A 6,863-nucleotide genomic window follows, 5' to 3' on the forward strand; every position below is an offset into this window, starting at 1 on the left:
GACTCTTAATGACTTTCAAAGATTGTTAGGAGACATTTCCAATCTACAACTGGCTGTTGGCATAACACCTGATCTAATAATTCATTTAAACAAAACCTTAGATGGTGATAAAGATTTGAATAGTCCCAGAGAATTAACAGCTGAATCAGAAAAGTAATTGACAATGGTTGAGGAAAAATTACAGGAGGCATATGTGGAGAGGGTAAATCCAAATCTTAGTTGTACTCTAGTCATATTGCCTTCCAGAATTTCTCCCACAGGAATTTTAAAACAGAGGGAAGATATTATTTTAGAATGGATCTTTTTTTTAACCACATAAATCAAGTAAAAAATTAAAAGCTTATGTGGAAAATGTTTCTGAATTAATTATAAAAGGTAAATTGAAACTTTGTCAACTAGCAGGTATTGACCAAGCAGATATTATAATGCCTTTCACTACTGATGAAATAAAAATGTAAGGGAAGATAATGAACCTTGATAAAGAGCTTGTGCTATTTTTTTTTGGAGAAATTAATAGCAACAATCATAAAAGTGATAGACTTAACTTTATAAAGAGAACTTCTTGGATTCTTTCCTGAATTGTACGTGATGATTCAATAACTGGAGCCTGTACATGATATAAATAAATTATGGAAGGCATGTTACAAATCAGAAGAATTAAATAAGGTGGAACAAAGCCCTTATAATTCTGTCTAGCAGGCAGTATAATATGCCATTCTCATGGTCCTAAATGATTTTAAAGAACCTCTTAATAAAGTTATCAATTCACAATATGTAGAAATATTTATCTTGCATATTGAAACTGCTAAATTCATACCAGATGATACAGAATTGACTTTATTGTTTATCCAGGTGCTAGACAAACAGGAATAGGCTTTATCCTATGTACATAACACACATATAATCTCATATGGGTCTGCCAGGTCCTCTAGCACAAGGCAATGCAGAAATTGATCAATTATTGATTAGAAGCGTGTTGCAGGCCTCAGAATATCATTAAAAACATCACGTCAATAGCAAAGGTTTAAAGAAAAGAGTTTTCCATTGCATGGCAACAAGCTAAGGAGATTGTAAAGAGATGCCCTACTTACTCTTTCTATAACCAAATACCACTGCCTGCAGGGACTAACCCAAAGGTCACTCAAAGGAGTGAAATCTGGCAGATGCATTTGTTCCACTTTTCAGAATTAGGAAAATTAAAATATGTACACCACACCATTGACACTTATTCAGGCTTTTGTTGGGCTGCTTTAAGCTCAGAAAAGGCTGATTCAGTAATCACACATCTATTAGAAGTTATGGCCATCATGGGTATATGTGCACAAATAAAGAGAGATAATGGCCCATTTTATGTCTCTAGGAAAGCTTTTCTGCTTCTTATAATATTAAGCATGTTACAGATATACCACACAATCCTACAGTTCAATCGTTTATTAGAAAGATCAAATCAAACTATAAAGAATATGTTAAACAAACAAAACGGGGTGGAAAATGCCTCCAGAAATAGATTACATAATGTTTTAGTAACTTTGAATTTTCTTAACGTTAATGAGAAAGGGACAGCAGAAGCAGAAAGAGATTAGATATTGGAAAAGTCTGCTGAATTAAATCAACCAGTTTATTTTAAGGATGTACTGACCTCACAATGGAAGCCAGGAGATTTGCTGCATTGGGGAAGGGGTTTTGCTCTTGTTTCTACAGTAGAAGAAAAACTATAAATACCATCAAAATTAATAAAGATTCTGTTTGAAGAGGAGAAACCTCTTGAAAAGGAAAAATGACAGCTCATCCACAATGTTGATAACCATACAGGTGGTAAGAAAAGCATATGGGATGGGAGCAGGGTTCTGTTCTTGTCTTTGCAGGAAAATACTCATCTTCAAAAATTCAAGAGACCCCAGATGTTTGAATGATGACAGATGAAAAAATATCTACCCAATAAGGATCCTCAAGAAAATCAAATATGATTCGTAAGTGCAAATCATAGACTGTATACACTTATTCCTGAGAGAATGTTGAGCACTGAAGACACTCCACTTGGAGCTTGTTTTCTTCTTGGCAAAAACTGGCCTTTGGGCAAAGAAATTCCCATGCCTCAGCCACTGACAAAATATATAGTATCCGGAAATGGATAAGCAGGACTGTCAAATCTTGTTAATACAGGATAAGATTTGGAAATTTCTTGCCTTTGAAAATGGTCTGTCAGTTATTCTAGGCCTTAACCAAAGTTGGTTGCTTCAACATTTACAAGTGAGTCTTTGGGTGAGTGCCCTGGTAGCCAGTTGTCTGTGTCATTTGTTGCACGTTTTGGAAGTTGCTTGATTGCACTTCCTGCTTACTCAAGTAATATTATTTCCCTTCTTGGATCTTCAATGGGGTTGAAGACTAGATAATTGTAGTTACTTTCCTTTCATGACTCGGCCAAGTTATTTATTATACAAGACTTAAGTTAGTTAGAATAGGATATATGAATTATTGTATTTAATTTTGTATTAGGCTTAGAACTCCCTTATTTAAAAAAAAGGTGGCAGTGCTGTAGGAAGACCTGCAGCTTAAAATGACCCGCCTTCTGCGGCGTGGCCTCTTATACTATATATATGTGGATGCAGAACCTGCATCCATCCCTTTTCTCCTTCCCCTTGCTCCTTTTCACCAATTGCTCTTTCGGACTGTTTGGATTCTTTCTTTATTCACCGTTCAATCAGAGAATCCTGATTTATGAGTTTACCCCTGAATAAATAAATACCTATCTCTTAGTTCTGAGCTAGTCTTGGATTTCTTTTAAGGGTCGATTCACTGTTTTACCTGGCAGGTTCACCATGACAGTATAGGTTGACTGTTACTTGTAGTGAAGTCACCATTCCTCATAATCAGTTTGCCTCAGCCATGCTGCCTGTTCTGCTTCATGGTCTGAGTCTTCTCACAAATTTATTTGCTGTTGGTAGTTTGTATACTTTTTCTTGCAGATGCCTGTGTTCTTTGCCTCAGTGTATACACTGAGAGCTAGGGTTTTTAAAAATATCTTTATTGTTACTTAAGTTTATCAATTTACATAGTATTTATATAGGACTGTACATTCTATTACTCTTTCATCCAGGATTATTCCCCACTGCCCACTGACTTCTTCTCTTCAAACTCTTTGAAGTTCCTTTGATGTGGGATTCCCCTTTGTATTCTGTGAATACCATTGGTTAATAAAGAAGTTGCTTTGGGCCTCTTGCAGTGCAGAAAAGGGAGAGGTAGGAATTCCAAGAAGATAGAGGAGGAGAGAGTAGCCAGAGCCAGGGAGAAGTCAAATAGTCACTGCAGGAGACAGATGCCAGACACCAACCAGAACCTATCTGGCAGGCCACAACCAAATGGTGATATACAGATTAATAGAAATGGGTTAATTTAAGATATAAGAGCTAGCAAGAAATCTGCATAAACTAATATACCAAGCAGTGTTTTAATCAATACACTTTCTGTGTGCTTATTTCAGGTCTTGAAATGAACAAGCACCCTCTGACAATATTCCCTAAATCCTTACAGTAAGCAAACTCTCCTCTTCATGAAATAATTTTCTCTCGAGGCTGAAATTCTCTTTATTACTATCTTGCCCTTCTTCTTGCATTTATGTTAGGAAGGAAAGAATTTATAGATGAATAACATAAATGCAATAGTTTGGATTTGTTCCCTAATGTACATAGCTTTAGTGAATTGGTTCCTAGTGTAGATTTACTACAATGCTGTATGTAATACCTTTTAAGGAAGTAAATGGAAAAGTTTTGTTATTAGGATTTTCAACATCCTACTTGTTGACAGTAACTACTTGTCAGAGATGACAAAGTGTAGCCCCCTCTAGATGTGATTCCTGAGATGCAGGAAGCAATTCCCTCCAGGCAAATCAGTGGCAGCTAAATGAGAGTGTTACTTGAGGGCCAAGGAGAAAAAAAACCTATGTGCCTCGAGGACCAATTCTATGTCATCTGCATGTGCATTTGGCAATGTTACAGATGCTTCTGGTCATAATAATTCTACTAGTGTACTTGTTCTTCATGTTCTTTTTCTCTTTCCACACCAGAGGCTTCTGAAAGTATGCATTGCTGTACAATAATTTGAATATTCTGAAATGATAGAGTGGGCAGGTATTAAAACTGTAAAGCAGGTCATGGGAAAAACCCTGACTGATTAAAAAACTGATGAAATTTGGGTAAAATGTAGAAACTGCTATTTTCCTGATTATAAAACTTGGCAAAAGAATTGCAGTAAAACAGAAAGTTAACTTGACTTGATGAATAAAGTTCTAAAGAACCTAGGGCTTTAGGGATGACTGTCTATGGCATTTTAAATGAAAATTGGAATTGTGATGAACAATGGGAGAGTAAGACAATGGAGTAAAACCACCTGATCTATGTTTCTGAACTGCAAGTAGTTAACATCTGAGGTGAATGCCTCAGAAGTTGTTTTATGGCTAACTGAGCTAAGAATTAAGTTTATAGTGGCTGACATGGGTCTTGGGAACTGGGAAAATGTCATGATGAATGATGATGTTCTGATTTCAAAGAATTTTTATACTTCATGTGAACTGCTTTGCCCAAGTAATGATCATCCTGTGAAAAGTAAAAATTTATCACTTTCCTACTGTAAAATTTACAGTAAAAGACAGGTTTTAAGTACATGGTAGAAGAAGAACCTACCCTTCAGCTGATAGCCTGTCAGCCTGCATTAGAATCTTGCATTCATGATCTCATTTCATCTTCCAGACAGTCCAGATTCGAGACCCTCTTCTCTGCTGAGGCTGGTCCCTGGCAGCTACTAGAGCTGAATTCAAGTTCAGGTTGTCTGACTGTTGTCATGGATTCAGTATCATTTTTTTCCAGACAATTTAATCTTTCCTATGAGCTTTCTCCAGTTCTGTCACAACATATTGATAAAAATGGACTGAGGACAGATTATTTTCCTTTCCTGAACTTTTTCAGTTCTCTCCCTGTGTGAAATATGGGTTTTCTTCATGAGACCACTTTGATTCATGATTAATAAAAACTCAGAGAGAGAGAGAGAAATTGGGGTTCAATCTGAAGACGTGAAAAGCAAAGCAACCAGCCACTGGCTATTACCTTGACCTCAGTCTGAAAATGGCGATCTTGCCTCCAAGACTCTGAGGATGTGACTGTGCCTGAGAGTTCTTCCTCCCATTTTATAATCTTTTCTAGGTCTGGGATTATAGGAGTACACCACTGGGATTAAAGGCATGAACTGACCAGTTTCTATGGCAACCAGTGTGGCCATTGTGATTAAAAAAGTATGTTTTCACTGCCTGATGTAAGATTTACCAGTGGAACTCTTTTACTCTCCAATCTTCTGGCAAACTTTATTTCTTAAAATACAAGTGAAATGCCACTGCATTTTTCCTTTTGTCTAAAATAAAAAAGTTGTAACTAATATAAAAAAAACCACATACAATAAGTACAATAACTATATATAATATGTATAAGCAATAAATACAGCAACAATGTATAGTTCATTTGCATTTAAAAAATTTACAGAAAATACACCAAATCTGTCTTATCTTGATAAGTACAAATTCTTGTACCTGATTTACTTTCTATCATAACTTGCTTTCTGTGTCGGATAAACAAGGAAAATTATACTTATAAATATCTAGTCTTTAACTCTTCCTGAGACCCAAGAAGGAAATAATATTATCTGAACAAACAGGAAGTGCAAACAAGTGATATTCAAAAATGTGAATAATGACAGAAATAGCTGGCTGTCTGGATAGTCATAAAATTTTCCTCTTCAACATTAGGGCATCCATCTTTGGCCTACAGGCCTAACATGTCCAACAGGCTTTTCTGTGAAACAGGATATTTTGTGTCCTGCTTATCTAATTAGGACAGCGTACTGTCAGCAGTTAAGATAGAGGCATTTTTACTTTTTCCCAGTGTCTTAATTTTGCCACAAAGAAGTAAACTCCATGTGTAGTTTCTTCGATGCCCATTATATTCTCTGAAGTAAAAAAAGGACCTAGGTTATTAAAATATCTTAAATGTCATATTCTGTAGATTTCTTTTTTTTTGCCTTAAGTTTATTTGTAAAAACAGCATAAGGTCCTGATCAAATACTGTATAGATATTCACACCAGTCCATCTGTCTTCACATTGGCAAACTGAGACCTTTCTTATGGGGCCTTCACAGGGGCCTGGGCACCTTTGGGAGCCTGAGCTGCATCTGAGGACTCTGCCTTGACTTGAACCTCGGGTTTTGCCTTTTGGAGCCTACGAACCCTGGCCATGAAGCTTCTAATCCGCTTCCCAAGCATGGGGTGAGCAATGAACGCGAGACGGGTGAGTTTGCGGCTGGGGCCCTTTGGCACCTTGGGCTTCACCCCTGGGGCTTCACCTGGGCCTTGACAGCCTCTGCACGTGTGCTCATGGCCTTTGCATTATTCGCCTGCATCTTCTTCAGGCCTTTCTTGTTGTGCTTCTTGGCAAAGCGCATGTTTCTCAGGAACTTGGGATCGACCACCTTGAGAGATTCGTATCTTTGTGACCGGGGTTTCTTGATGTCATTTCTGTGCCATTTCCGGGACTGGTTGTGTGTGGTGCGGTTCTTGGACTTGGCCATGGCTGGACAGTAACCGGCGGCTCCCGAAATGCCTGCGACCAGAGGAGAAAGAGCTTCTGTAGATTTCTGAATTGTTTAAATATGACCTACTTATCTAAAATATCTCTATCCTTGATCTTGAAAACATACCTAATGTAACTACCTGATATGGGAGTCCCCTCTGTGTTCTGTGATTACTATTAATGAATAAAGAAACTGCTTTGGATCTGTTGATAGGGCAGAACTTAGGTATGCAGGGAAAACTAAACAGAATA

At 37.3% G+C, this 6,863-nt stretch overlaps 1 pseudogene; it reads right to left on the reverse strand.

Moving 5' to 3' along the window:
* Positions 1-5,660: 5,660 nt before the first annotated feature.
* On the reverse strand, positions 5,661-6,637 carry LOC125390998 (large ribosomal subunit protein eL29 pseudogene; annotated as a pseudogene).
* Positions 6,638-6,863: the final 226 nt, after the last annotated feature.

The sequence above is a fragment of the Myodes glareolus genome, chromosome 16, assembly GCF_982192425.1.
Source record: "Myodes glareolus chromosome 16, mMyoGla1.1, whole genome shotgun sequence".
NCBI classification, from domain to species: Eukaryota; Metazoa; Chordata; class Mammalia; order Rodentia; family Cricetidae; genus Myodes; species Myodes glareolus.